A 21,028-nucleotide genomic window follows, 5' to 3' on the forward strand; every position below is an offset into this window, starting at 1 on the left:
TGGATGGATGGATGGATGGATGGATGGATGGATGGATGGATGGATGGATGGATGGATGGATGGATGGATGGATGGATGGATGGATGGATGGATGGTACTTTTTATTTTAGAACAATTAACCACAGAAGACTCTTTATATTTAATAGTATTTTTTAAAAAGTTGCTAGAAGGTTAATTAGTTGGCCTATTCACGCAGATAGTCAGGCTACATTTGGCTGATTATTGAGAAACTTGCTAATTAAGGTCTATTTTTGAGACCAGAAAATATTTCTGAACAACCAAAAGTGTCTTTTTTCGTAGCCAGTGGGAAGTGTATTCTTTATCCTTTCTTTCAGCCAGTTGCTGAGCCAGCAGATGGGTAAGGTGCAACTGTGTTTTACATTAAGGAAACTATCACGTCTCAAGTCCGAGTTCAGTAAAGTGCAGTGAGGACGGCTGAAAAATGGAGATTTGCTGCAGATTTTGAAATAGCATTTAAAAATTTGACTGCTGATCCAGATCCATTTGAAATTGTGCAGAAGGGCGTTGGCCTTGGCTGACGGGACGCTCTCTCAAACTGTCCTTCACACCTCTGGATCACGTCCTGCTTCATATTTTCCTGTTTTTCTGCCTTGATGCAACTCCTATGGTGATTATTTCTTCATTCAATGCCTCTAAAAGCAGATTTAGTGTAGAATCCTCTACACATGTAACACCATGTGAGCTGTTTGTGCCTCAGTCTCTCTGTTCTGTCGTTTCTGCTGTTAACGTTGGTTTGACTTCATCATTTCGGCTCCAAGAACGACAAAAGGACAATGGAGGATCGTTGTTTAAGTATCATATTAGTCTTAGTAAGCTCGGTTTCTTACTAAAATGGTGAAAATTTAGAGCTTGCAACATATTATGCTATAGGGTTGCAGCTTCTCATTCTTTTCATTGGTTTGACATTTTGTGTTTACTTATGATTTTGCTGCTAATCTATATGAGTCACTACTGGATCTAAAGATGCTGCACGCGTTGTGACTCATTCCAAATAGTTATGCGTCACGCAGAGCGAAACACGTGGAAATTAAACACATTTTGTGGAACATCAAGGTTAGGCAAGGCAATTTTATTTGTATAGCAAGGAAAACAAAATAACAAGCAAGAAATAGATATCACATTGTAAGAGGAAACAATAGCAGGTTGAAAGAGAGACTACAGTTTGAATTTTCAGTTCTTATTAATCGAAGGCAGCTCTAAACAAATGGGTCTTTAACTTTGACTTAAAGGAGCTCAGTGATTCAGCATTTTTGCATTTTCTAGAATTTTGTTCCAGATTACAGTAGCATAAAACTGAATGCTGCTCCTCTGTGTTTGGTTCTGAAACAGATGGCCTGATCGGACCGGAAGGTGGATACAACAGCAACGGGTCTTTAATGGACTTTGCTGCTCAGACATTCAGTGATTTATTAACTAACAATAGTATTTTAAAGGAATGCTACTACGCTGTAGCCACAGCTGCCCTGGGGCAGTTTGATAGAAGCTAGGCTACCATGCACCAATGACAACGACTGAGACAGACAAAATGGGAATTCTAACCAGCAACCCTACCACTGTCACTCCAGTACGCCAGTTTTTTCAACAAGTGCCCAAAAGATTGTGTCTTTCAGAAACAATGTTGTGCACTATTTACTTACATTGGCCTGTCTTTGTGTGCAATGAAAATGTACAGCAAACAGCAGTTTGATAGGAGCAAATAATCACCATAATATCATCTGCAGCTCTCCACCATTTAAGATTTTATCACACGCGAATGTAACAGCACAAGAAGAACAGAAAGGAAGAAAATATGTTTTTCTTAAATAGTAATGAATAGTTTAAAAAAAAGAGCCGAAGGAAAGTATTCACTAATATTTCAAGACAGTTTAGTGCCTCTGTGTTTCGTTTTTAGTTAATTGCTGTCATTTTTGTTTCTGCTCCAACAACCGCAATACCAGAAAATGCACTTTCTGAATCCAAATTAATTCAGCGTCATCTTTCGTGATCGTTCCTCTTTCACTTACATCTTCTCATACAATCACCCTCCAGATCCGAGGGCTTGAACTTGCAACTCGCCGCTTTTTTTCCACAGCTTTGTCAAACTGAGCAGAAATCTGTCACAGCTGTGGCTTTCAGTTTTCTAAGAGAATGAAGAGACACAAAACCTGATAATCAGTGTTTTTATTTTTGTTTTTGTTTTTTCACAGACGGATGGATGCTACAGCGTATCTGCATTTGTAACGTGTGTGAGTGCAGTGGGGAACCAGATGTTTCAGCATTGTAGAAAAACAAGACTGCTCAGTTCCACTTGCGTTTAGAGGTATAGGAGAAACATCGAAGATTAATACTTTACTGCAGCAGCCAGAAATGTGATCAAGAATTATTTATGTCCTCCATAATGCTTTTATAAATCTCAGGAAAGGACAGATTTTTCTTTGCTCTTTAATGTTTTAATCAAGATGTCTGCTCAGGGAGAATGATTGACGCGATGTGAGCTGCATTTGTGTCTAGAAAGTGAAATCTAGTTTTTCATATCAGTTTTGTCTTTCAAACATCTTTCATTTTGCAAGTAAGAGACTAACTTCTTGGGAATTTTAAGCTTTACACAGTGACTACATTGTTATTGATATTAGAAACTTATTATGAGACAGATTTCAGTTTAATTCAATTAAAAAAGAATTAATTGATCCCAAAGGAAAGTTAAATGTTGTCATATTATCCAAACGTCTGAATAGTTGTGGACGCTAAAGACAGGAAGAATGTCCTGTAGCAGTCAGTCATGCAACGATTCCGAAGAGGCCTCTGACTGAAGACACGCTAACAGTAGGATAATGATTTGTCTTTTAACATAATCCTAACCCCAAAGTGCACAGCTAAAATGAGATTAGACGTCAGTCTGGATTAAAAGCACCAATAAATTAACGTTTGAGGACCTGAAACGAGCAAAGCTTGTAGAACCCAACCTTACAAGAGGTTGTGATTGTTTCCATGGTAACTTCAACCATGGGTTTGAATACTCATAAAACACTAGATTAGCAAGATTTTAGTAATATAACTACAATATTCCTTCCAAATAAACAGTTTTGACTAAAAACTGGTTACATTACTACTGTGTGTGTAGTAAATAAGTCACTCAGAATAGACTAGAATAATGTTTACAATTAGTAAAAAGTTAAGGTGTCAGGTGGTGATGTTCTATTTGCAATCATTCCCATGAAGCTTTGGAACAATTACAGAAAACATTTAATTAATTTTGTGGGTTGTTGAATTTGATTTGGTAGGAGGTGCATTTTTTTATTTTTTTTATTTTTTACACCTGTGGTGTTTCGGTTAAGCTGTGCATTGTGTTGCCAGGAATACATTCTGCAGAAGCCTCGCGTCATTGTTGCTGGGATTTAAGAGGGAAGAGAGACCAAAGGGAAGAGGAATTGTTAGTGAGACAAAGGAAGAGAACAAGCAGCACTTTCTGATTGAGGTATTTGATCCAGGCTGCGTTGCGGTTTAATCATTGTGTCGGTGGAAAGCCAGCGGTGTTGGGGCTGTTTCATAAAGAAGAGATGGTAGTGCAAGTCCTCTCTCCAGGACCTAATTCAATTGAAGAATAAATGAGTTCTGTTTGTAATTTGGAGATAACCTGTGCAGTGGCCGAGCTTAAAGGGCGATAAGAGTCGACACAGAAACGAAGACAAGAAAACGAGACAATTTTTCACTCTGCCAATGCTGAATCAAACTTTTCCCACTCTGCCTCAAACTTTAATTAAATCACACACTTGCATGCACATTGTGCACGCAGGTTCACACAATCAGGCTCAGGCAGTCTAACATCCGGCAGATAATCCAGGTGGAGCAGTCAAGTTGTTTGGAAGAGATCAGTAGACAGTGAGCGGTGGAGCTAATTGGAACATACTGTAGCTTCTCTATCTTTCCTTTTGTTGATGGGATTAATCTGCAAGGTGCACTCTGAAAGTCAGCAGTCCCTTGAGTTGTGTAGCCAGGAGGAGTAGTGGAAAGTTTTCAAGTATCAGCTTAAAAAAACAACATATAAACTAAGAGTTTTGACATTAGTATTGGTAGCGCACAGCAAATATGTCATTTTGAAAAGGAATAAATGAAAACAGAACAGAAACGTGTTGAGTAAAGTCAGTTTTAGCGTAAAATATGTTTGGAATGCAAAGGTTTGTTCAGCATGGTGTCGATACTGGTACTGACCCAAAAGTCACTGGAAGCAATGAGAAGAAAATGATCGCTGCCTGTCAACAGAAGGGAATTGACCTTAACAGGCAACAAACTGATCAAACAGGAAGTGCAGGGAATGTTGTGGTCGGGCAAACTCACAGTAATCAATCTGCAGCACACAGATTTAGGGTTCAGGGGGTGTGATTCCTTCTGCATTTACCGCTGATGGGAGAACTGATGGTGTTTTTTCAGTTCTCCCAATCCGAGGAGAGATTTCTGCAGAAGGGACTGAGCACCTTGGACAATATTGTTTTTGTGTCATGGCTTTTCCTACATTGTAAATGCAAAGCGACATGACTGAAAATTAGGTGAAATAATGGTAGAAAGTCTACCAAATATTGGTCCTAACACCTAGATTTCTGTCGACCTTTCCACGTTTTTTTGTCATGTCTGATCAGAAATGTAAAAATGACCACAATGATGGAAGTAGTAGGGCGACAAATGCATATAATGGGTACAGATTTTGTGCTTGGATATTCAGAAATTAATATGTTTGCTGAATTCCTTTTGTATCCCATTTCAAAATGGGAAAGTATCATGCTTCTTTATGCCATAAAAACCTTTCTTTCTGTTTGAGTTTAAACTTTTCTGCGGTTTTCAGATGTTTCTTTTCAGTTTCACTAACCATTTGCTTGGGATTGGGGTTTTGATTGTTGGTAAGGTTTTGAAAACATGTTGGTTTACTGTAAACCAGGCCTCCCTAAAAGCAGCCAACACATGTCCCCTTTGAGAGACTCTTTTTTTTATTCAGGCAAACCAGGTGATGAATGCCACCACATCTGGAAAACCCATAAATGTGCTGCACACACAAAAGAAAAACCTTCTACCAAAAAAAAACAACATTTCTTTGAGAGCTTTCTGAGGTTTGATTTTTGTGTAATGTTTTTCATGAAAGAGGCTTGTGGACACAAAAGCTCCAGGGCTGCCGCAGCGATCTGATTTCCTGAGATCGCTGAAGATTAAAATTTGCAAAATTGACCAGACGCTACAGACATGACAGAGGAGTGAGGAAAATAATTTGGTTTTGCTTAAGCCTCAAATGTCTGTAACATAGATTTGTTCAGCCAATAACACAATGAAGCTTTCAGGCTCTGGGGCATAATAAACCAACTATCAACAATCCAAACAAACTGCTGCCAAAAGCACACACTCAGTCATAACACAAGTCGATATGAAAACTGGCGTTTGGCACAAGCAACTCTCTTTGTGAGTCGCAATGTGATAAATTGTATTGATTCTGAATTGTTGCACTGCTTTAAGAAGTATTGTTGCACGTTGCAGCATGCAAAGCAGACATTTGGTTCTGTTTAAACTCAAGCAAAACGCAGAGATGAATCACCAAACTCAAAGTGTGAAAACAGCATTTCTTTGTGCTTGATTTCAACTATTTATAGAACCGTCACGAAAACAAATCTGAAATCTCGCAAGCTCACTCTAAATATTCATCTGAAATGAACGGATAATGTGTGCATCTGGTTTTTAAGAAACTAGCTGCCCACCCGGGTCTTTTCCTCCAATGCTCCTTGAAATTACACTATTGCAGCTCCACTGGAACTGAACAAAGAAACGTTTGGTCGTAAATGGCGCTGGAAACCTCCACATGGAAGCAGTTTTGCGGATGGGGTTTTTTAGCAAGTTGTCTGCAGATCAGTTACCCCCTGATTCTCGCATGGTAACAAGTCAAAGCCCCACTTTAGCAGCATCATCTCCTCTCGCAGTGTGATGCGATGCTCACTGGCAGCACTTTGATCTGTAATTAATTCAGACTCAAGTCTTATGAAGTTAGAGCACACGTTCACTTCTTTTTCTCTGGAGATGTTTGATTGCTGCTACTTTGGATAATTAGTTCATTATCGGAATGAAGTACTCTTTCTTTTCAGAGTAAAGATGTAATCCAATCTGATCTGTTTTACTTCCCAGATGCAGACAAAGCCAGGGCCGGTCCAAAGATTAAGTGGGCCAGCCAGGGGCCCCGAGAAGGCCTACGCCCTTCACAAGATTAATCTCAAGACTTCATATTTATGATCAGGTTAATTAAGAAGAATCCTACTTTATAATCATTTTATGTTTCCTGAAAAACTAAATGTAGCTGGAAACGTTACCATATTCACTGTGAACACCTTTAACACTTGGCCTGTTTTTCTTAAACCTTCCAGTTTTAGATTGACTGACTGTTAGCAAGTCAGATAAAAGAAAAAGAAAAAACATTTTTTGCACAGTTTATTCCCCACTGTGAAGCAGATTGAATTGTTTTAATCATATTCCCGAAAGCAGAAAATCTTAGAAATTTGTATTAATCTTTTAATGTGTTAATTGAACACAAAGTGAGAACAGACAGTTTTGCATAATTGTCTGCAGATGTTAGTGGCTGTGAGGCGCCTGCTGCTAAATGTCCCCACAAATCAAATCCTGGTTTGAGCCCCATGCAAACTTGAAGTCCCAACATGTTAAGTAACTATCGAAATGTTTTGCTAATAACAGCAGAGGATCAGTTTATCTAAACGCACAATAGGATGAGAGGAGTCATAAGTCACAAAACGACTCCTCCTCTATCAGGTTGGGGATAAAGTTCGACGTGTTTGTTTTGGATTCGGGGACGAGCTGCATGAGTCGGTGGCGCTCGGAGAATAATGAAGTATGTTTTTACTGGGGCCTTGCTGACATCTTTTCCTTCCCCCCCTTCTCTCCTCTCTCCTCCTGCCGCAAGTTGGTGGTTTCCAAGAGCAACAAACTGCGCTCAAAGAATGCAAATATGTAAATGTTTAAACCTGGTAGTTTCTCCAAAAGTGTGCACATGATTCTGCTTATTTTCTAAATTTAACTGCATCTATGTCAAAACAATACCTCCTCTGACCAGCATTCTTTAATTTCAGCTCAGCTTGAGGTAGGAGTTCTTGCAACGATGATTTTCCTTGGACTCCGCTTCCCTTCCTTCCAAGAACTTGCACAACCTTGATCGTGGGGCACGGTCTAATTTTCCTCGTCCCCTTCTCCTCCCCCTCCACCTCGCTCTGATCGCCCCACCGCACATCATTTTCAGCGGCCGCAGCAGAGTCCTGAGATTCCCCTGCAGTATTTAGCGGTGGACGCACTGCAACTAGTTTCAGCAGCTCGATGAAAGCAGCAGCCTTTGAAAGTCGGCTGTCAGTCCGAGCTGCTGCAGCTACGGAAGCAAAGCTGCCTCCGACTTTGGTGAGTGGGTGATGGTATGCGTGCAGAATCACAATAGTCACCCCTGTTACATGGTCTGTGGCAGATCTGAGGTCAGGCGGCTTCTCTAAGGGAATTTTCTCCTATATATGTGGTGAAGAGGATACACCGCCTCCTTTTAACTCCAGATCCTGTGGCAAACGTCAGAAGGAAGGTTACGTTTATCCTCGCATTAGCCACAAGCCGTCAAACAATCGTGGAAAAACGGATGCCTCTTTAATTTTTAAATGAAAGGAAAGCTTGGAAACCTGAATCCCAGGTTAAGATGAGTGAGTGACCTTATTTGGCCGCCCTTCATGGCAGAAATCTTTGCGAATAGCTCTCCTCTTCATTGAACATTTAAGCCATAAAATCGTGGTTTGTGGTGATGGCTAACGCTAATGTCTCAATGGTCACTCTTTGCTGTGTCAGCAGAGTTTTTAAACGTCTGTAACTGGCTTTGCTCCACTGCTCCAACCTGTCAGATTCACTCGTGTTGCTTTTCTCATTTCTTTATAAACTCGGCAGCTTTCTCAGAGTTGGAGGTGGAAGATAATAAAAAAACGTACTTTTTTTTCCCCCGCTGTTGTTCAAGTTTGATTTATTTTCTTTTATTGCCTGAGAAATCATTGCGCCCCCACATGATGTATTATTCTCTCTATGAGAGCATGGGATCCAGGATGAAGGCATTTCATCAGTGTATTGATTGCCCCTTCCACTAACAGTGCCACATCGTGTTTCCACTGAAATATCAAGTGCCGTGGAAACAGCCCACCGTGGCGTCCTCCTTCTAGCAACCTGGCTTTGCATAACCCAAAATGAGCTCCACATTAGTGCCAGTTTGCAGAAGCTGCTTCCCCATCAAACAGCAGGGAGTCTCTATGTACAGGAGGAATTGTTGTGGTTCAATATTTAGCCTGCAAATTGATTGTGCATGTTTTATTATGCATACAGATGGATTGCCTTTAATCTTCAGCTTTTACTTTTGAGAATCTCTTGCTACAAACTCCCCGTTTTTATTTTATTTGATTTGTGTGTGAGCATGACTGACTTCTTTCTGCAGACTTCCTGATGGTAAATCTCATCTCACTCTCTTGCTAGGCCTGCTGGACATAAATTTCTAAACCTGTACTTCTGGATTACAGTCTGCTGGCACATGCAGTACAGATTCCTGTGGAGCCAGGATGTTTTTTAGGTTTTTTTTTATCGTCCTGATTGCGCTGCCCGATGACGATGCTAAAACTTTTGTTCAAAAAGTGGCGCTAAACATATTAATTATGTGACCTAATTTGCTTTATAGCTCCAGACTTTACTGAAACCTTTTAATTCTCACCTTTTGGCACATTGATTAGCACATAATCAATGATTTAGACTGAAAGCTAACTACAAACTTTATAGAAAGGCATAACAAACTCAAAATAAATGTAGGTGATGCAAAGTTCTGCAGAGCAGAGAAAAGGAGCTTTGGTACCCTGCTAGCATTCTCAACGGTGGAAGCTAATGGTGAAACTGACAGCTTGGCCTACCTTTTGATTAATCTGGCAACACTAATTTCTTTGAAACACTAATTTAAATTAATTTTTTATATATAAATGTCATGTCTAAATGTGAAAAATAAATACATAAATACAATGAGAATGTAAATTAAATCATTACAGTAGAAAACAGTGAAACTGATACAGACGCACTTTTCAGAATGGTGACACGCTTCAAGGATGTCACAAAACTCAGTTTTACACAGAATTTTTATCTCCTCCTGTTCAGGCCAGGATACATGGTGAGATAAAGAAAAGGCTTTAAAAAATGTTAAATTGTTGTGTATTTATTATCTCCTCCGGTGAAAACTGAAACTGCAAGCTTCAACTGTGATTGTTTTCATATTTCCTCCAAAGTTAGCTGAATTTAGGAATGTTAACACTTCAAAAACAGCTCATTCTTATTAGAGGAAACCAGGTTTAAAGCTAAAACATCACATTTTAAATATGGCATAAAATATTAATTTAAACTGGGAGATAAGTGAAACATGACACAGGGAACAATCAACCGTTAGGAAGTGTTTACCTTCTTCCCATAACAAAGCCAAACTAAAATGCTGCCAACCTATCCGCGGCGTTGTTGTTGTTGTTGGGTCAGATTCCCTGGTAATCTGATTTGGCCCTATGGCTGTGTAATAATATCGATTTTGCGATATATATCAATATTTTCTTTCCTAGAAAAAAATTGATATTCATCTTCAAGTATCGTAACATCCGACTGTCACCTTGTTCACTCACTGCTTGCTTCACCAGGAGAGTGATTAGGTCATCAGGCTTAGAGTGATTCCTTCAGATGTTAAGTGTCAAGGTTAAAATGGTATCAAACTATTCAGAGCAGGTACTTGGTGACTTTATTTACTTTACAAATGCATGTAAGCTACAGTTTGTACCGTTTCAATTAAAAGAAACGTGTTTTCTCACCACTTCTTTGATTCATTTTGTCCAGCTGTCGACTTTAAGACTGTGTCCAACCAGAGCCAGGTATTGTGTAGTTGGTGCTTTTAATCAGTTTTCAGTTAAATTCAGTCCAACTCTATAACAGTCACAAAATATCACCAAAATCACTCTGTCCCTCTAAAATCTTTCAGAAAATCGCAAAAGTGTATTGAATTGTATCGTTTGCTGAATTTTGCAATATATATTGTATCGTGAGCAGAATAGCGTGTATCGTATCGTGAGATCATTGTATCACTACGGCCCTATTTGGCCCAGGATCCTTTGAACACAACAGAGCAGGTTCCTGTAGTGGAAAACCAAACTTTATCTCTGGGTGACAAACGCTGCACTGACATCTTAGCAAAAAATGTTAAATAAGGCTTCAGAGGTGCACAGATGTAGAAAAGAGGCATAAAGAGAATAAAAACAAAGACGAGGCAGATATTGGTAGAACCTAATTTGAGTTACATATACTTTTATTTTATCGTCTCAATCAATGTTTTCTTTTCTATACACATTTTTTTTTTTTTTATTTCATCAGTAACTCAGAAAATTTTGCTGATCATAATTAGCGGGAGCAGATGGTTTCATATTTACCACATTTAATCTGACAGACATTTTTAGGTCACCATGAGAGAAAACCCAGCATCAAGCAAACTAACTTCCAACAAAATCACACTATTTACATTCATTTTCCTGCCATTACAAATGGTAGTTTCCCACCAGACAGACAAATTAAAATGCCTTCTTCAATAAATTTCTGGCTTCTAAAGACGTCAGTAAATTAATGAGTGAATTTCACTTATTTTCCAGCTTTTAGGTGGATAAAGATCTTTTGCAAAGAGATAAGCTTCTGCATAGATAACAGAAAATGTAAAAACTCCTATAAATAGAATTGGAGGGGAATCTTTCCAGGGCAACATCATTAATGTGTTAGCCTGTGAATAATTCAGGAAATATGTTACACTTCGTGTCATGTGACGCCTCCAGAGTCTTTATGAGCTCGGGTGAAAGATGCTATTTTCGCTCTTAAATTGAAGATCAAACTTCAATTTGAGTCGAGGAAGAATCCGTTCCAAATATGTTCCCTCCACTTCCAAACCAAACAAGCAGAGAGGTCTCCTCGTACTTTTTTTTTCCCTTTTCTGTTTGTGTTTCAACTCTAAACTTACAAAGACAGACAAGATGGTTATCGTTGGGATGGTCATCTCTGGAGTGGTTTTTCAAGAAGCTTCAGTTTGGTTTTAAAGCTGTGGAAGAGCCCAGAGGCGTGTTGTTGTTTGGGCCTCACTTTGGTGGAGATAAGTTTGTTTAAATATGGAAGCAACATTTGCAGACTTTCCCCTCTCAAAGCTTAAAATGTGTCCCAGAATGATGTTTATTTACTGTTTCACAACTAGACTCCTTGTAGGCCGGATATTTTACGCTTTACTCTGTTACTAAAGGTGGGTGATGTGTGGACTTTAAATTTTATCGCAATATTTTGTGGTACTATTGTCATAATGATATTTATGACGTTTTTTTGTTTAGGTAGCTGTATGACTGTGACTGCTCTTCAGAAACATTGCATCTGTGTGATTTATATCACTAACTTGAACACAGTAACTACATTTATTTTCTAATTTACTGGTATTTACTGATGCCCTCATTGTAAACATAGTGGAAAAATAGTAATAAAATAAACAATTCTGATAGCACAGACGTGTTTGGGGGATTTTAAACTTTATCACAATGTTTTAAATGCCCACCTCCATCTTGTGCCCTTCAATAAAATCACTTAAATGCTTCCTAAGTGGAGAGATGGACGCAACAAAAACCCACTGTAGGATGCCAAACACCTGAGACTCACCTTCGAGAGCAACAACGTCTGAAAGCATGAAACTAGAACAGCAACATAATATTAAAAACATTCAAAGACATTTTCTTCCAGTAGCTCTGTCAGATAAAATCCCAGTAAAATTAAATGGGATAGTTTACAAAGTGGCATCAGTGACACTGAAAGTGTTTCAGTGACGGCTGTGACCAACGCGATTCAACATTTATATGTAAATCAATTAAGGTAATGTTTAATTATGAGAAGGATAATGATTTTGAGTAATGAAGTGGATTGTTTTCATGTGTTAATAACCTTAGCAACCACTCATCTGCCCGCGTTACGAAGAGCATCAGCCTAATGTCAGTTTCATGAGCAACTATTCTCAATAACAGTGCGTTATAATCTGCATCCAGAGCAGCCAATTCATTATTTTACATGATTAATATTTAATGTAATTAAATGTGAAAGCTCAAATTTTTTCAGCATAAACTGCAGCTTTTTTTTTCCAGCTATTTTAATCGGTTTCTCTTTTTTTTAGGTGTCAGTTTTGCAGACAGGGAAAAATAAATCAAATGCTTTGCATGTAGTTCCGTTTTCTGTATTTTGTTAATATTTTCAATGAAACTCCTGGAATAGAAAATCATTGTAAAAAGTTAAAAACATAAGAGTTGATGACCGCTGCACTGAAGCTGAAAGATTTGGTGTTGTGAGCATGAAAGCTTGAAACGTCAGACAGAAGCGAGTTGAAAAATCTGAAATCCTGACGTCTGCCACTGTGCATCATTGATCATTTTTCAAAGAGAAAACAAACAGTGGAGTGTTGGACCACAGACACAGCTTATCAGTGATAATCTGAATACATTTACGGAGAGCTGAAACACCCTCTTTGCAGCCGGGGCGGTTAAAAGAGAACAGCCAGCGGGACGCGATCTACAGAGTCCCCAGACGACGTATTTGTTAAATTGAAAGCCGACTTCTGAAAACATCCAGGCGGAGTGAGTTCGTTGCTCTGTCAGCTTTTAACTAGGCGAGGGAAATCGCAACCGTGACCTCATGGCGCTTGCAGGGAAAAGAAGCGCAGGGATACGATGAGTACAAATGCTGCAGATCCTCCAGTTTGGACCGGCGACCAGTCAGTAAACCATCATCCAGCTGATACAGGAGCTCAGCTGGAGGATGAAAGAGCTGAGAAGCATGAGAGCAAACTGGAGGCTGCACCAGCAGCTCTTCAGCTCTTCTTCTTTTAGTGATGCTGAAAGACATCTGAAGTCTCAGATCAGCTGCGGCGTAAATATACATCTATCTCATGAGATGAGTCGATGCAAAATGTTTCGAGTGTTGTTGATTTTAGCAACTATTTGGGGAGAAATTTTCACATTGCAAAAAAAAAATCTACAAATAAACTATATTTTCATCTGTAAGCAGGGAAGAATATTCTATTTCAGACTCAACTCGTCTGTTTTGTACTTCTCTAAGTCTCTAAAAATTCTCTACGTTTATCGGCTTAACAAATATTTGTTTAGTTAATTTTAAACTATACATGCATCACTCAATGGGAAGATTATGTTAGCAGCATTAGTGTCTAACAGGTATTTTTACTGTATTTACAAATCGTTAGTCACTCTGTCAGGTTTTCTTTTTTAGCAAACTCTGTCAATACAACAGAACATCTTTCACTTCCTCTATTACTTCAGAATAAGAGTCTCAAACATGTAGGCTACATAGTTACAGGCTGTAAACTCTAAAGGCCTCCACACACTCAGACATACTTCACTGCACGGAGGTTGACATGTACGGATCTCTGCGAGACAAATGCGCGCAAAACACGTTTTTATAATCGGTGTCCACATCAAACTGTTGCATTCAATCGAGCTGGTAAGATTTAGAATCGGAGAAACCATTTGCAAGGACAAACATCTGCCAGACTCCCTCATTGCGTCGCAGTAACAGGTGAGCGGTGGAGAAGAGACGCGGCTCGGCGCCCTGTTGGCTCATCAAACTTGCTGTTATCCGTACGGATTGTGGGAAATGAAGGAATTTGTCACAATAAATGTATGTAATTGGTAAGATTGGTAAGAAATCTTAACAGCTGTTCCTATTGTGTTATTGCCTTCTCCGCTTATGTCTTATATTTGATTGTACCACTGTTAAGTATTTTACTTATCCTTCTTTGCAGCCATCTTGAGGAAATGTGTAATATAACTAAATCTGACATCGACATTAACCATCCAAGGACAGTGTTTGCAGCTCAGAGTACGAACGGCACGCTCAAACGTGGAAGTTTTCTCTCTGCAGATGTCAATACGGATGTCCTCCACACACGTCCGCTCAAATCACTCTGTGACGATGCCGTACATGTACTCTGTCTCGGCAGGAAACCGTGTTCACATCCAACCGTTCTGCACGCGACATTTCACTGATATGGATGCACAGCAGCCCGAATGCGGCTTTGTGCTGCACTAACGGTTGTGCGGTGACTGATGGAGAAGAAACGAGGCTGGACGCCCAGCTAGCTCTTGCTAGTTTCCATTCTGACTGTGGGAACTGAAGGAATCCCTTCATTTTATGAACACACCAAATCTACTCATCCTTACAAAACCAGCCACCTCTCAGACAATGTAATAATTGCTATATGTTTATATATGCTTCTAATTAAAATGCTTGAGTGTGCAGGCCATCGAGCAGGAAGAATGAAAAGTTATGCAGCTTTAAAAATAAGCTATTACCTCCTGACATCGGCTACAGGCATCCTGGAGTTAATAAATGATCGCAATTCACTTCCTGCAGCAATGTTGCAGTTTATTCCCCCTTTAGGAGGTAGTGGTCCACCCCTTCCAATCATCCTTTAATTAGAGCTGTTGTTATTTGGGCTGTCACAAGAGGTAATACCTCATGACAGTGTCAGCATCAGCCTGGCATCCTGCAATCTCATATTCACTGATGGCAGGGCTTTGGTGCTCGCTTGCCGTCGATTCGTCTGCCTCGCCGGACGCGGCGGTGCACCAGCCATCAGCATAGGAGCGAGCTAAGTGATTTTTTTCTTAATTATTGAAGGCTGGTGATTACTTCCCCAGATTGGCCTGATGTATCACCGAGTCACAACATGTTTACACAGAAATGGAAGTGGCTATAAAGAGGAGCAGAATGCCTCAGCAGACACGTATCCAGCCATGACAGCAGTATCCATCCATTACTGCGCCAAGTGACAATTAGGAAATGTAAAGCTGAAGTTAAAGCATAAGGCGGAGTGAAATAAAAATGGCTACGAGGTCACGTGTTTTCCAGGCAGCACAGCAGGCGCACAGTGGAAAGAGTCTGCTTCCATCTTAAGACACGCATGTGTTGACAATTTGCATTTAATGAAGTGCTGCCCTCTGTGGGGAGACTTCGAACCCCCATCATCCTCGGCCCGGTTTGTCCAGGAGTTAGTTCTGAAGACCGTCGGTGTGAATTCAGGCGAATGACGACGGCAACCTGCTTGGGAAACGAAGGCGACGTCAGGATCTGCCGCTCCCACAGGGGAGAGCTCTGAAAACGCTGAACTTTAACGAGATTACCAGCTCAGCGTGGGGGAGGAAAAGGAGACGAAGCAGCATGCCCCGCTTGGAGTTACCAGCATGAAATACAGATTTATGAACTCCCATAAACCACATTTCTTTCTCTTTATTAAGTCTGCTGATTTCACCCAAAGTGGAAAAACGTCCTGTTAAATTACTAACAGCTTGGGGATTTGCTTCTGCATAAGGTGGCTGCAACACTCACGAGCTGAGAGATAAACGCGAGCTTGACTCTTACACTTTGCTGGGTTACTGGCAACCAGTCGATGTGGTCGCTGGGAGCAGGTGGTCGTCTCAGACTGGCTTTGCCGGTGTGAAGCTGGCAAAGGTTAGAAGCCAGACTCTCAATCTGTCCACTTGAAAAGTCCCCAGTATTGCTGGAAAGTTTTCTGCTCCCCGTGGAGGACACGGCAATTACAATTTCTGATGGGATCGACGAAAAGCGCCAGGAGCCACAGCACATTCCTGGAATATGATCAGATTTATGCCTGGAACATTTTAGCAAAACTCCACCGCACAAATGTCCTCCTAATACCATCAGTGCGGCGTCTCAAATATAACACGCTGCCTTTTTACTGTCGTCTACCTGATTGCCAGGGGTCACTTTACATTTAATGACATGATTAGGCTGTGAATTGTCTTCACTGAGCCGGGGCTTGATGAAGCACAGCAGGTATGTGGCAGAGACACCTTAAAATAAAGCTGCTTCCATTTAGCCCCCGCGCCGCCGCCGCGTTCTGAGGCAGATTGGGCTTGGAGCTGCTCTGGCATCCTCCAGCTGGAAAGGACCCAACCTTTGACCTCCCACCTCAACTCTTCCTGCTTTGGAATGTGTGACTAACATGTCCTATGGAGAGCTGGTAAAAAGAGAGCGCACATGTTTTATCTGCCTCTCGGTTTGCCTGTGATTTAACTCACGGACGGCCGTGACAGCGGATCTCTGCGTCAGACCGCATGTGGAGCACATTTACTCAAAAAAAGGTCCGTAACTGAGATTGTGATCCATTTCAGGGTCTTACGGCTAGTTGCTCCTTTTTCATTCCGTCCCACTTTGATGGAAACACGCATCACAGTTTATAATCACTGCTGAGGAATGAAAAACATCAAAAGTGTTTGTAACCCTGGATGTTTTTCACGTACAAAACACAAATTTATTTTTGCACAATTTTGTTCGACAGACCAACACAAAGTAGTGCGTATTCATGAAGTGAAAGGAAAATTACACATGGTTCTTTCTGAAAAGCCCTCTGATGTGACACCCAGTGGTGGTAACACTTACACTAATCTGCTAATGTGTTAGCAGTGGACAAAATTGTTTGCTTGGTATTTTAGCATTTTTGCTAACTTTGAAAATCTTTAGCGCAGTTAGCTTCCCTTAAACTTACTTTTTCAGATAGAAGCTAAAACGCTAATTTATTTGGCCGTTTTGTAAACTTTCTGTTGAAGTTTTGGTTTATCAACAAGTAGTAAACTGTTTATATCCATGCTCTTATTTTGAAGTGGGAGTTTACAAGCAGTTTATTCACAGCAGCTAAGTAAATCAACACTTTTGAATTTATCTGTAAACAAATTATGCTGAACATTTTCAAAGTTAGCAAAAGTGCTAAATGAAAAATAAGCTCAGCTATTAGCACATTAGTACCCACCACTGGGGGGCAGCAAATCCTGCTGTGACGAGGCTTTTCTTGCACCATAGATGATCAGAGTAGATGAATGGATGTCAGTAACGTCATGGGAACGCTGGAGAAAAACCTGCCTGAGTTATTAAACCTACAGTAGGAAAATGTAGATTATAGTTGGAATATTTGTGTGATGAAATTGTCCAAATCTAAATCCGAGGTTTCTAAGTTGTTTTTCACAGAAGCTCTTTCAAAATACAACTCTGGAAGAAATGAAGAGGCTGCTGCAGTGAACCCATTGAAAACCTCCTGGTTTTTCCACCAAATACTGATCTCTGAACTCTTCCTGAGTTAAAACATTATTATTGTTGTTTCTAAATGCATATGAACTTGTTTTCTTTGTATTATTTGAGGTTTGAAAGCGCTGCATCTTTTTCGGTGTTTCTACCATTTCTCATTTCCTGCAAATAAATGCTAAACTTTTGCTTGGCATTTTGGAGACGTGCTGTCGGTAGTTCCTATAAAATAAAAGAACAATGTTCATTTTACTCAAACATTTACCTATAAAGAGTAAAATCAGAGAAGCTGATCTTTTTTATTCCAGAGCTGCATGTTTATACAAACTCTTTAAGACATTCATTTGTAAGCAGTTCTGAAAACCATGCGTCACTTTTGTTTCCCTTTACAATAATTCAAATGTGAAAATGAAGGAGTCAAACTTGCTTCGCAGGACAATATATTTATAGTCAGAATAAAAAATCTTGACAAACCACAGACTGGAAGCACACCTGTTGCTTTCTGATGTGGTCTTGATGAATAGTCAGGGAAATCTGATTCCTCGTTAGCCACCAGCTGATGTGAGTCGGATACTACAAAGGCTGTGGGAGCTGACAAAGGACTGCATGAAGGCCGGTGACGCTACTCTGACTCTGAATCCTGCAGAGCAGCGGGAAAAAAACAACAAAGCACATACATCTGGTACAGCTGAATGAACACTGGGGAGTAGAAGTGACAATGAAGGTTGCCACCACATCAGAGGGAGCTGGAGCTACAAAAACCCAAGGTCAGGTTTGTCATCTTAGATTTGACACAGTGCTGGACAGGCGGCACACACACAGGGAGAGAGAGAGAGAGGGAGAGGGAGAGTGGCTCCATGGACGGGTGCTTTACACTTATTGTAAATCAATAGCAGCCTTTCAGTGGCAGCCGTGAGACATTCAGCATTTGAAGAGCTGCCTTTAAACAATGTTTTGGTCAGATTTTATGGAAGTTGTCAGCTTTCAAACTTCAAGGCTGTCAAAGTTGTGTTTGATTTTACAACTTTGATTTGACAAAATTCATACTCTAGCTCGTTTTCTTACATTCACTTTCTTATCAATAGGGGAAAAAAGAGTCTCCATTAAATCTTTTCAAATTACAAAATTAAATTTTGTATATTTTTTAGTATTCTGTGTGAAGGTCAAAACAAAAGTCTGAAAAATGTACCACCAAAATCCACTCCTTTTCTGTTTGCATTGAAGAAGGAAGTTGCGCTCAGTGTCTTCTTCAGTGGTTTTCGGTTTTGGTTCCATTTTTATTGCAGCGCCACCACAGGCGAAGGAGTAAACAGGATTTTCAAACGATTTGGGTGGGGTTTTTTTTGTTTTTTTTTAAGCTTTTTTTAAGTTTTAAGCAAACTGCACCAGCTAAAAATGTAACAAATCTTGCACACAAAAAAGCCCAATCAAACTGAGTTTATCAGCTGTGAATGCAACTTTATTAGCAAGCTTGAAATATTACAATGTAAGTTCAGATGTATGCCATCCATCCATCCATTTTCCTGCACTCTTGTCCCTTAGTGGGGTCAGGAGGGTTGCTGGTGCCTCTCCAGCTAACGTTCTGGGCGAGAGGAGGGGTCACCCTGGACAGGTCGCCAGTCTGTCGCAGGGCAACACAGAGACACACAGGACAAACAACCATGCATCCACACACTCACACCTAGGGGCAATTTGGAGAGGCCAATTAACCTGACAGTCATGTTTTTGGACTGTGGGAGGAAACCGGAGAACCCGGAGAAAACCCACGCATGCACAGGGAGAACATGCAAACTCCATGCAGAAAGACCGGGGCCGGGAATCGAACCCAGAACCTTCTTGCTGCAAGGCAACAGCTCTACCAACTGCACCACTGTGCAGTCCTTAGTTTAGATGCATGTTTGCAATCATATTGGAAAATCAATTTCTGTTTATTTTTGTGTTTTCTATCATTTAACTCCACAATATCACACTGAAAAACTAAACTTCTATGCTCAAATCTTATATCTTGAATATATTTTCACCATCAGTCCACCATAAAAATATTTTAGCTCAAATGTAAAATGAGAACTTTCATTATTGTAAACTGTGTATGCAAACTTTTGGCAGTCATTCTATACGGAAGCTGTACTCTGTGGAACAATCCGGCTCAGTAACGCTGCAGTGGCGCATCCTCTCTCGTGTTTACTCCTGCACACAAATCTCTCACTATCCACACCTAAAGCTGCGACATTTCGTTAGTTGGTGGTAAAACGTGAAAACAAAAAGAGAAACCTTGATGAGTGAGATGCTTTAATGTGGAATTTACGTCCAGAAAATGAAAGCTTGAATTTTTGATGTTTCTCCAGCTACATAGGAAGCAGCCAAGGAGCTCAGGCTGTGCAGCAGATGGCTCCCCCAACTTCATGTGTAAGGAGGTGACAGTGTAAATCCCGTGCCTACGGCTCCACAACGGGGGAAATTGCATTCTGATCCAGTCCTCTCCTCTGTGTATTAGTGTTATACAACACACTATTGTGTCTGGCATTTGCATTAGTGGCATGAAATTCAGCCCACTGGCTTTCATGATGTAGCGCGATGAGACAACAGTAGGAGTTCTGGCTTATCTGTTCCCTTGCTGCAACATCACATTCACACTCGCTCCTCCAAATCACTCCACTGCCTTTTCTTTTTTATGAAATAACTAAAAAAAAAAAAAAGTTTTTTTTGTATTTTTGTAGCTACAAAAATAACTATTTACTTTCTTCCACTGCAAGGTTTTGACATGATGTTCCTTTTAGGAACAAAAAGACAGAAAATTAGATCAGCCAAGGCAACCGTAGCATGACAATCTGATAGACATGATATATAGTCACTGGCTGTGTCAGTGAGTGCTGCTGGATACAAGGTGGGCTAACGTGCCTGCCATTGTTCGGCTGTGTGTGAAGTAGTCCTCTGTGTATCCATCATTATGAGTGGTGAATCAACCGAGCGGGGGCCGTCGAGAAGAGGCCCCCTGGGAGCGAGGCCTTGTCCTGTCGCTACGGGGAGGGGCGTGCAGATAATAATGGAGACATCATGAGGGCAGCAGATAGGCTTTCCTCTTCAAATTGGAGGATAGTGAGAATTTTCTCCGAGCCGATGATTGTTCCCTGGCAGCTTCAACTGCTCTTGTCAAAGAAAACAGACACCAGAGCTGTTTTCCTGAAGGAAAGAAAATTAATTATGGCTCTAAGAGGCGACGACTGTTCTATTTTTGTAGCACCTGACATCGGCTGAAAAACAAGAGATTCCCGCGAGGCCTTCAGTAATTTAGCCTTTTATCGAAGAGACAACAGATCTTCTTTTATTAATATTTGTGCTAATCACATTCATCGCGATTTGTAGTCATTAGCACTTGAGTTGGTGAAATCGACAGTGTTTTGTGCAATTTCTTCCTGCATAGTTAGTTGAAACAACCACCAACATTTTCCAGATCTTTTCACTATTTTGTATAAAATCACAGTAACAGTTGAACTGATGCTTCTTTATGTTAAAGCATAGCTCTTAGTGAAGCATATATGTAGGGCAGTGGTTCTTAACCTTTTTTGAGGTACCGAACCCATCAGTTTCATATGCGCATTCACTGAACCCTTCTGTACTGATAAAATGATTATTTTTTTTCCAAATTCAAGACATATGGGTGATTTATCTTTAAGAAGATCACTAAGTCTTCTTAAAAGGTAGAGTCTCTGACAACAGTTCTTCAAAATATGGTCAGTGTTTTCAGCAAAGTTGAGCTGACTGTCCAGGAACGAACCAAGGTATTTAAAATTTGCCACAGTTTCAACAGGTTGGCCATCGAGAGAAACTGGAACCACTTTAAGGT

At 40.3% G+C, this 21,028-nt stretch overlaps 1 protein-coding gene and 1 long non-coding RNA gene across 6 annotated transcripts in view; both read left to right on the forward strand.

Moving 5' to 3' along the window:
- The window catches only part of LOC103475043 (uncharacterized), a 13,464-nt gene extending 5,457 nt beyond the window's left edge, over positions 1-8,007 (forward strand). The window contains exons 3-4 of the long non-coding RNA XR_535272.1: positions 6,157-6,265; positions 7,110-8,007. This is a non-coding gene — a long non-coding RNA (uncharacterized LOC103475043). The remainder of the gene's footprint in view (positions 1-6,156; positions 6,266-7,109) is intronic.
- Positions 1-21,028, forward strand: part of nectin1b (nectin cell adhesion molecule 1b) — a 222,878-nt gene that overhangs the window by 144,145 nt on the left and 57,705 nt on the right. The window lies entirely within an intron of this gene.

Source organism: Poecilia reticulata, linkage group LG13 (assembly GCF_000633615.1).
Source record: "Poecilia reticulata strain Guanapo linkage group LG13, Guppy_female_1.0+MT, whole genome shotgun sequence".
Classification (NCBI taxonomy): Eukaryota; Metazoa; Chordata; class Actinopteri; order Cyprinodontiformes; family Poeciliidae; genus Poecilia; species Poecilia reticulata.